The sequence below is a fragment of the Neopelma chrysocephalum genome, unplaced genomic scaffold (assembly GCF_003984885.1).
Source record: "Neopelma chrysocephalum unplaced genomic scaffold, ASM398488v2 Primary Assembly neopelma1_72, whole genome shotgun sequence".
NCBI lineage: Eukaryota > Metazoa > Chordata > Aves > Passeriformes > Pipridae > Neopelma > Neopelma chrysocephalum.
Genome location: NW_020897732.1, coordinates 10,036,807 through 10,048,041, shown reverse-complemented (window position 1 = coordinate 10,048,041; position 11,235 = coordinate 10,036,807).

The following is an 11,235-nucleotide window of genomic DNA, read 5'->3' as shown; positions in this document are numbered from 1 at the left end:
TCTGGGACCGCAAAGAGAGAGAGAGAAAGAGAAATGTCTTTAGAACAGCAAGTGGTTTCCGTACACATAGAAACAAACATACATTCTGGATCAAAATACGAGGTTTTGGTTTAGAAGTGACTCTTCTTCCCTGGACGATCTTTGCACCTTTTTACGTCGCCTGAATTTGACAATGAGACAAAGCCCATCACAGCCACAGACCTTTGATCCCATCACTTAAACTCAGGTTTTCCCTGGGTTCAAAGCCTACACCCTAATTACCACCAACAAATCTTACGGGATTCTATAAAACAACGATTTATAAACCTCGAGGGAGAAGGGGGAAGAGTTTTCCTCAAAAATCTCATCTTCTGAAAAAAATACAGGATTGTGGTGGTTATCTTCAAGAAATACAAGAATTCAGATTTATTTCCTTCCTTATGGAAGTCTCAGTATTTAACGGATGCAAAGTTCTGTCAGGTATAAAGTCTGTAGCCACTTCTCTAAAACCACACAGAATTAAATAAGAATATGAACCCTCTTCTTTAATGGAATAGAGAACTGTCTTGTAGGTTCCTACGGGAATCACGGAAGGCAACAGACCCAGAAATGAGACTGCAGGGGTTAAACAACATTGTCACCAGGTCAGGAAGGGATGTTAATGGCACGTGGATAGAGGAAGCAAAATAGTCCTGGACAGTAAAAAGGTGTCTGGGGCAGCCTGGGAGCTGCACCAAAATAGAGGAGGTCTGTAACACCCGCTTTTTCCCAACATTTATATAACTTTTTTTGCCAACGAAGTGCTGCTGCCAAGGGATATGGGAATGACTGACCCCTGGAATAAAGAAATGAAAAAAAACCTAATAAACATGCTTGTGAATAAACCATCACAACATTTTTCATTGCTAGTATGGTCCTGAAAGTTAAAAAGTAAGGGAAGAAAAGGTAGAATTTCTATAGAAGTATTTTAGCACTGGGTATTGTAAGCAAGCACGTCTCCTGGACATTCTTTATTAAATTAACAAACATTTGAGGTGGAATAAAAGCTACCATATAAATATTCCATTCCCTTGTCTATGCAAAATTGTATCCTACAACATTATAATTTATTTTCTATATGTAGTATTTTAAACCAAAATTAATTCTTCTTTCTTTTTGTAGGCTATTTATATGAATAATTGTGGATATTGTAAAATAAGTTTCAGAAAGTAACACAAAGGCAGTATGACCAAACCCTCAAACCTAAAATCCCCCCATGAATCATGTTCTCCCCCATCACGATATTGCCTTAAGCATGTTTATAACTTTGAGAATACCACAATGGGGGGTTATTCTTATTTTTCTCCTTTGATCCTCTAAGATCCCAAATACAGCCCTTGATCCTCCAGTCATATTTTTAAACTTTTCATTACAGCTCTGAGGATTAGAGACACATTAAAAAAAAACAACATAAAACCCCAAAACACAACCCACAACAAACAAACAAACAGAACAAAGCCAAAATTCTCCTACAGCTGCTAGACTTCAGGAGCTTGACTCTTTGTAAAATCAAGTGTTAATAAGACCCTGCTATAAAATAAAGGAATCACTAATTATTTCAGACATTAGGACATTATGATTTTATTCTTCTTTTTTTATTATTATTTTTCATGATTAAATGCAGCCAGCATATGAACAAGCAACACTGTAACTACTTTTAATGAGAGTTAAAATTATTTTTCCACACTAAATCCTGTCAATTTGACTACCAACAACCATGTGTTCAGACGCATGTAAGCACCTAAATTACTAATTTCACAGACAAATGGGTACCAAAATACTTTTGAGAACATCACAGAATCACACAGTGGTTTGGGTTGGAAGACACCTTAAAGATCATCTGGTTCCAACCTCCCTTCCATGGACTGGGACACCTTCCACTAGACCAGGTTCCTCCAAGCCCCACACAGTCCCACTTCCAGGGATGAGACATCTACAGTTATTGCCCTAAGCACTCAAAGGTTTCATGCACCCTCAGGGGGGAAAGCAGAGCAGCATTTCAAACACACCAGCCACACTTTGCCTTTCCCTAACACCACTTCAGTGCTCCCCCTTGCCATAACGCAGCCATACCTGTAACTCAGCAGAAGTAGCACGTGCATTTTGGGCTACACACTGTCACAAGACTTGCCCTAGTTAATCCTTAAATACAGGCTGAGTCAATTTTTCCATAATAAATTTCCAGAGTACGTTCCTAAGTTTATAAAATAGCCATAACACTTTGCTTTGAGCCTTGGTTGTATCGATGATAGTTGCTGTAAGGAAAATAATACGTCACCAGCAAACTTTTGTGCTGGGATTTCACATGCAATATATAGGGATTTTTTGGAAGACTTTAAGTGAAAAAGTGTGTCTAAAAGCAGTGGTGCATGGGGAGAACTATGTGAACTGATGCTGAGTTTTAAATCTTTATTAAACCCAGCATTTTTTGCTTTAACGTTTGTTAATAATATTGTCAAGCACTCATATATTCTATTAGAGAAAAAAACTATCTGTGAAAATATCTATTATTATTTCTCCTCAGTTGACATATAATTATCTTACTGTGAGCATTTAATGTAGATTTTTCACATATGCAATCTATAAGTATTTTGCAGGCTCAAAAACATGCAGAAGTCCCATTTTGGGGGACTAATTTTTCAACTATAAATAATGCCTATATTCTATATCAGGATAAATACTGGAATTTCTCAGATCACATTATTTCTTATGTATGGGTATTTCTTACATACATATTCTTATTTGGGACTCTCAAACCTTTTTAAAATGTTTCTAGGATTTAAAGACAAATCCTTGAAAATAAAGACATTTTGAAATCTGGATGCCCAAGAGCTTATCTGGCTGTTACTGGTATCCAGTATCCAGTATCCTGGTATCTACTATACTATTTTTCTCTTTGTTTTCTTCTTCTTATGCTGGTCTTCGTCCATGTTGGTCTCTGTGCTTCCTCCTCTGCCTGTCCCTTTCTGCTCAGGTTTCACCTCTTGTTCTCATCCTTCTGATTTTTTTCTCCATCTTTTGTCTGTTCTCTGGTTTGCTGCTCAGTTCCTTGAACATGCATGAAGTCGATTGCTGTCGGTTTCTGTTCAGCACATTTATTAGATTGAATTCGACCCTGCTGCATAGAGCTCCTTAATTTAATTATCAGCACAATGTAATTAACCTGATGCAGTATTGGGATGCAGCAGTCCCTGCACAAGCGTTCTGTAGAGGCCCCAGAGAGGACACAGCCCCAACATCTGTCTGCCCACGCTCACACTCACCTGCTACCTGCTGACACTGAACACAGTGCAGGGAGCAGACTTCAAGTCAAGTAGAATATAGACACAACATAAGGAAATACCCGTAGACAGCTAAATTGCATTGTTTGCAGGAAAACTGCAATTAAAATGGTCTTCTGTGGGGAAATTTGCAGGAGAAATTGCAGGTCTGCCAGGAAAGCACAAGTGGCTGAAGTAAGGTGAGGTAATGAGGTTAATGAGAGGAGCTTCTGGTCCCCAGAAGGTCTCCAGGAACGTGACAGCAGCAAAGAGTGACAAGTGTTTATGCTGAAAAGAGACAGGTTGTGTGGTCTGGCAGCTGTGCTTCCTCTCCAGGCTGTCAGACACTTCTGGTACCTGAGTGGTTACTGAAATAAATTCTCTGGTCACCCGAAGCCCAGCAGCACACTGTGCCCTGCAGCTCTCTCCCTCCTGCTCACTGTGCTGGTCACTCCAGAGCCACTGCAGCTGCTTCATCCACTGAGCCACAGAGATGTCCTCTCATCTGGACCACAACACAGAGGAGAGGAAGTGAGAGAGAAGCAGTTTCATAGGAACTTTCTAGGCTGTTTCTCTGATTTAATCTGACTGATAATTTCTCTCCAAACAGCCAAAGGGAGGGACAGTTTTTTGGGTTTACTTTCCTGAAAAGTGTCTCATCTGCAGGACTTGTGCATCTTGACAGTTGATCCTGCCTATCAAAAAGTTTCAGACGTGTTCATTTGAAATGAGTAGGCCCACGGAACAGATTAATTTTATATGTAGAAGGCCATGGCATGGGCACTGAGGCAAGGATTGGCAGGAGGCTCCCCATTTTACCAGCTGCAATGCTTGCCTCAGTATCTCCCAGCTGCATAGCTCCACAGCCACAATCCCCACACAGTTGCCCACATACCCCAAGGTACTCTCCCCACAAGGACAGATGCAGGCACAGGAAATCAGATGGTGTGACGTGAACCCCGTTGTGTAGTTCACATTAGTGCCTGCACTGTTCTGTAGACTATGCTGACAGGTAAGTTCTGTTTCTCATTTGTATCACTGTATTGTAAGAGTAAAACAAGAATAATACTTTCTGTCATCTCTGCTAGAAGGTGTCTGGGAGACCTGACTAGGTGCAAACATGAAAAACACATTTTCCTTTTTGAACCACAATAGCTTGATAAAAGACCTTGAGGCTGATTTTTCAAGGTTCACACAACCTCTCTTGGTTCTGAGAGCCAGGAGAGCCTTCCAGTGATCAAAGCACCTTCTGGGACATTATTTTTTTATATTGGTTTCTAGATACAAAAAAAATTCCATTAACTGAAGTGATGCTGTTGAGCCTCAAGTTTTCTTAGTACTTAAGAGTTATAGAAGAAATGAACAAAGCCCTTTTAAAGTATCTAATTTCCTCCTTACTGATACAGAAAAATTTCTTTTGTGTTTTCTACTGATTGTGAGTCAGAATTTCTGGCTGCTAGCCAGACACAATACTTAGTGCTTTTGATTTGCATATATAGGCCTACAAGTTAGACAGATAACCTCAATCAAAATTTAATATAGCAGATTATATTCAAAACCAGTGGCAAGATATCCATTTCCCATATAGAACGATTCTTGTCAGTTGTGCAAATTAACACAGAGAAGTACAAATAGAATTCAAGAGGAGCCTGCTTTTCATTTTTCTTCCCTCAATATGCATAATGCAGTACATCAGCTAAAAGAGCATTTAAAGGAGGCAGAGGCATAGTTCTACCAGATACATGTGGGCATAAGGACAAAAAGTGTTTTCAGTAATAAAAGTCTGAAACTACTTCCATGTTCTTCCCAGTGAACTGGGAAAGAATTCAGAAAGATGAAGAATTACAAACACACTTTCTGTGAGTCTACTCCGTGCAATAATTTCAGCATTTATTCCTTGGCATAGAATGTGTTGGGCCTCAGACAGGACAGGGGGCAGGAACAACACCTTCCTTCTGGAGCAGAGGGGTTGAGACTGCCCCAAAACATCAGCTGGTTACTGTTTGGTGGTGCAGATATAAAAAGAGGTGAGGTTTCCAAAGGCAACCATAAGCAGCCAATTCCAGGATGGTCTGTAAGATCTCAAAGAAAATAGTTTTTGCATGTTTATCTTCAAATTTGTTACGCTGCAAAGTACTGGTGTCAAGGTGTCCCAGAAGACACCTGTAGCAGTGTTCCTGCACTTGACCTCCAGCCAAGGCCAGGGGCTAGACTTGGTTTAGGGAAAGCAAAATTGCACTTACCAAGTGTATTTCCTGCGTAAAACAATCCAAACATGTTCTGTCACATGGTAATAATGAATTACAGCAGAGCCCCAGAAATCACATTATGTGTGAAGAATCAATGAGAAAGTGATCACTTATGGATGAGGCAGAGGAGTGAATAAAATAGGAAGAAAGAGCAGCATGATATGAAACTTCACCTGCACCATGGCTTCCAAAGGATCAGAAATGCACACTGAGATCTGGCTTGGCCACACATCTTGGCAGGACCTGTGGATACCCCAAAATGTGTGCAACAAGATCCAATCATCAGAAAAGCAGGAGAAGTGAATGGCAACTTTGTTTTCATAAAAAAATTGTATTTCTCATGCACTACGAGCACAGTATTTCCAAATTAGTCGTTTGCAACAATGCCAACACATTCTTTAATCCTTGCTGTCTGTTCTGTCTAACTGAGGTGCTGCAGGGTTTGTTTTTATGCTTCTCCATATTGTGTGATGAGCACAGGGAAGCCTGGTGGGCAGGTGTTTAGTGTGCATCGATGCAGATCCATGGCAGCATCTCCCCAGGACAAAATGCTGGAAGGGTTGCTCAGAATCAGTGCTGTCATCGCCAGAAAACCAGAGTGTCAGGGCGTGGGCCTGAGCACTGTCCTGTGACTGTCCACGTTGTTAAACTGCTCACAGTTCCTGCAGAGCTTCGGCTCAGCCTGACTACAACTCTCCAGGACACTGCCAAGATATGGTTCAGGAATTAACATGGGTCAGGGATCATTGCCAGTAGGAAGCTTGGACATGGGTGTTCCGTCTCAGAGATAAGAGTTTTACCACAACCCTTGCTGTACCACTTGGCCTCAGGGCCAGAAAGTCATCTGAGATCTGCCTCCTAGACCTGTGCCAAGAGGATGGAAATGTTAGATCCTGGCTTCCCTCCATGCCTGGGCTCTCTGCAAACAAAACTGAAGTTGTTCCTCAGTCTTTTCAAGGCATGGCAGCAGACCACCTCCATAGCAAGAGAACAACACAATGTCCCACTAAACTACTCCTGTTTTCAGCAGAAAATGAGCTGTACAAGGAGGAATCCACAGAAGTACAATGATGAAGGTGCCAAGGCTCATGATTATTAGCAAATCATTCTGACACTTGAGTGGTGACGGGTATATCCAGGTAAAGACTCCAGATTGCACATTACCACAGCAATGATAGAATTCCAAAGTATGTATTTGTAACACAGCAAGTGCAGATTTAATACATTTGATTAATCAACTCTGTCAGATTCTAAGGCCAGGAGAATAGCTTTGAATCTGAGCCACAGTGTTAGAAAATGGTGAAAGTGACAGTAAGGAAAGATTTACAACAACATAATTTCATGCCAGGAAGAACTTTTGTTTTGAAATATCTCAAAATAGGTCTATCATTTTCTTAAAGAAGAGGGTCTAAAATCTTATCAGAACAGTTTTAGAAGCAACAAATACCTAGAGGTGACCCTAGAACATAAAGGTGCTCCCCACACTGAATCCAAAAAGGTCCCAACAGATGCTAGTTAGTGTGATTCAGTGTAGCTTCACTGAGTTTATTATTTTTTCCTAATTAAAGTTTTGATTATGTCTAATTATGCAAAGTACCTGGACTTCATAGCTTTCAGTGAAAAATTACAAGTTAATGTTAGAGAGACATAAAAGCTCAGTAGATACATTTAGGGTAAAAAGCGAGTTAAAGAAAAGGAATGGCTCAAGGAGAACTTCCAGTTGTCGAAGATCGAAGACAAAACAAACAAACAAAATTGATTGTGTTCTGTTTCTGATGAAGAGGTTATAGTTGTAATATTCCTAGGTAGGCATGAATTAGCATATGAAAAGCACAAAGTAGGTAACATGAATCCTCAGAGTTATATTGGCCATGCAATCAGAGTATTTTCTGCCAAATGTTCCCATAAAAAGAAAAGAAAGGAGTTCTTGCCTTTGTAACTAGTAACTGATAGGTCCCCATTTTGGGCCAACTTAATTACTTTCAACAGAAAGCAGTCAGCCTTCCCAGCTCTCTCAGTACTCAGGATTGTGGGGAGAGCACAGAGAGCAACAGCCTTGAATTTATGTTATTTGAAGTCAAATTGACTTCCCCATTTGTGCTCTTTACTCCTTATTCAACAGTCAGTTTAGAGAGCCAAACAAACAGAAGAAACCAGCAGGAATATCTCTTGTTTTAGTGAATGAGGACACAGTCTGAATCTTACACAAAATGCTGGCGAAGTGGAGCATCAATACAGTGCAATTGCCTGCTGGAATCATGAAACATGGGATACAAAAGGTCTGCTTGGAAAGAACAAATGTCAAGGTCATATCCACTTCCACCAACTTCCAAAGGTAAGCAACAGGGTCAGGTGCTGAAGAGAAAACTGGTCAAGAATTAATGCAGAGAGCTCTTCCAGCTGGAATATGTGACAAACAGCTGTTAACCAGACTGAAAACGGCAGCTTCTTAGGGAAAAAGAAATGTGAAATAGCACATAAAGACTAATAATAAAGTCCTAAAATGCCCTGGGAGGTCCCCAGCTGCAGACTAAGAGCAAACCTGGGAAAGGGGCATCTTCCTGAGCCATAATTTAGAGACAAAGATCATCAGGTGTTTATGTAGCATAAGAACTGGTGGAAAGTTGAATGGCTGATCCCCTTGGCACCACTAATACAGGACACTTGCACGGGGTGACATTGGACTGAGGCCAAGCAAAGGGCCACATCTCTTCTCCCAGTGCCCTTCCCTGTTCACAGAGCAGCAAGATCAGGCAATGCCTCACATCATGAACGACTAAAATCCTGCCACAAAGCAGAGCTCCTGGTGTGAGAAAGTGCTACTGCTGTATGACAGGGCACTAAAATCAGGAATCATTTGTAGGAGAGACACGGAACCTACATACTGGAGGAGCATGAAGAGCAGGGGGAAGATTGAGACAAGATTAAAGTCCTGTATCAGGTGAGAAGCAAATGACTTCTGCATCTCTTTCTGCAGGTACCTCTGCAAGCTTCGCAGGTGACACAAAGTGGATAACCTTGAACTTAACGGTCTTCTTTTTAAATACAAATTTATTTTTTTTTATTTTTCTGGTATACATAGAAATGTGTGTGGGAAATGTGGAGGCTCACTAATCTGAGTGAAATATGTTCATTATGCCCCAGTATTACTGTGGTGCACACAAGACACATTTCCACTGGGAGATGACCATGAGGTGAGGGGTCCCAAGAGTCTTGGTGCTTCATTCCAGTGTGTCCTGGTGAGTTGCTTTGGGATCATAGCAGTTTGGATGAAAGGAGGGAGAGAGCAGGCAGCCTTCTGTCAAATTTCTTCCTGTCCATCAACACTACTCCTGATGGCACAAGGCTATGGATGATTTTATTATTGCACAGTAGTAAAGCTCTACTGAGAATTATTTTATTACCTGAACTGATAGTGGAATTATAGTTATTAAGAACTATCATAACTATGAATATCTAAACTGATATTTAATATCTAGAAGTTTATCATGACAAGCATTTTGTGTCTGGGAACTTCTAATCATAACTGTAACACATTTGTATTTTGACTGCATACAACACAAGAGTAATTAAATAATGTATAACTAATTAAGAACCTAGGAGAACCATCCATATGTAAAACCCACCATAAACAGGTCTAATTTTATATTATATTAAAGATAGAGAATTGCTGATATGCAGACATAAACATATGTGGCATATGTATCTCAAAGCAGTCTCAAACATTCCATACAGAATTGGCCTCAAGGAAACTATATTTTCTGTTGAGGAGAAAGTGTTGATAGTTTTTGCTGGAAGCAGGCCATTAATTACAAAAGTTGAGGCTAATCCTGCAATCTTATCTTAACGGAAGTTTTGGTTTTATCAGAACTGGAGGATCCATATTAAACAAATACTATCTCACTGCCAAAATAAAATGCAAAGTACTTGGTATGATGTGGTAGATTTAATGAAATAGTCAGATGCCACTCAGGAACTTGAAACTCAGAATTTACTTTTTGGTGTTTGGATGAAAAAATATGCTGTTCTTCAAATCTGTAAGGTTTGCTGTCATTCAGCTCAGCAGCAAGACTTCCACTCCTGGGAGTGGAAACTCAGACATTTTATTTTAAGCTTTTGGGAGATGAACTTTTCCCATTCATCTCTTCAGAGTCTGACAATAATCCCTTAGCAAAAGGCTTAGTCCTGCCAGAACACTGATGTCCCACGAAATCAGGGCAAGTTGAAGAAAAATATTTTTAGTACATTCTGCTCATTAGCACTAAAAGAGAAGCTGAGGAAATCCCAATACCCAAACAAGTACATATCAAAGGTCAAACAAATATTTATCACTGAATGACACAAAAAATTGCAGCTTCAATGGCAGAGTTGAGAGAACAATACCATTTTCTTATCTGTAAAAAATTATGTCTTTCATTAATTCTTTTCACAGTAAAACTGTTTCATTACTTATCCTTTGTATAAGCACTTAGTAGCAAAGGTGATCCTAAATAGTATATGCTGGTTTTCTCTTTAATATCTACTATGAGAGATCAGATATTTCAATTGCAAAAGCAAAATTAAAACAAAACCCCAAAACGGAAGAATTGCTCTAAGCAAATAAAAAGCTTTTGGTATCAATGCATCACAGGGCAGGAAGAAACATGTACTTTCTCCTTGAAGAAAACTGGAGACCACTGGAATTACAGATTTATAAGCTCTTTCAAAAAGCATCAACCTGACTCTGATAGAGTTCTCTGCTCCAGCTCAAATTTATTAAGTTAAAATCTAAAACTGATATAAGAACAAACATAAAAAAACGCAGGCATGTAAACATACAGAATTGAGAGAAGTTTCTTTGGAAGAGCAAGTAAGTTCTGGAATGGATTTTCAATAAGAAACAGGGGCAAAAAAGACAATAGCAATATATTCATGAAAGGGATTATATTCAATATGATAACAGGGTAATAACAGGTGATTGGAATATGTTCCCACCTAGAATGTAAATGTTAATCTCAGAATTAGGCCCAATAAGGAATGACTACCAAAAAATAAGTGTCCATTCACAGCTGGATATCACAGCTGAGTCTGCCCTGCCATTACATTGTTCAAATACAGCCCCCAGCCTATCTCTTAGTCAGAGAAAAAAAATGTAACCCTAAAATCTTGGTGCTCTCAGGTTACAAAACTGGTACTGAAAGCACCAGAGATTAGCTCATCTTTCAAGCTCATTTTGAGTTCTAAACTGAATTAAAGAATTTACTCATTTGAGTGAAAGACCATTATTCCCTTAAAACAACATGGATAGAAGTTAACTATTCAAACGCTCCAAGTTCTCCTGTTTTCCCAGAATATATGTCCTTGTCCAGAGGTAAAGGTGAGTTCTCCCAAAAATCACTGAGAAGAGATAAGAGTGATTTATTTTAGTTTTAGTTCTACAGACTGTGAGGTAGTTCTGAACATTGTGAGACTCTTTCAGAGGTCCTGGCATCTCCTGGAAGTACCATGAAGCCAAAGAAGCTGTGGCACCTCCATGACCATAGCAACTCAAAATGATTCTCAACCACATACCAATTGGACAGGAAAAGGGAAGGTTTTGGGGTGATGTAATTGCATCCTTGCAGTACCTGAAGGGAACCTACAAGAAAGATAGAGAGCGACTATTTACAAGGGCATGTAATGATAGGAGAAGGGGGAATGGGCTCAAAGTGAAAGAGAGTAGGTTTAGA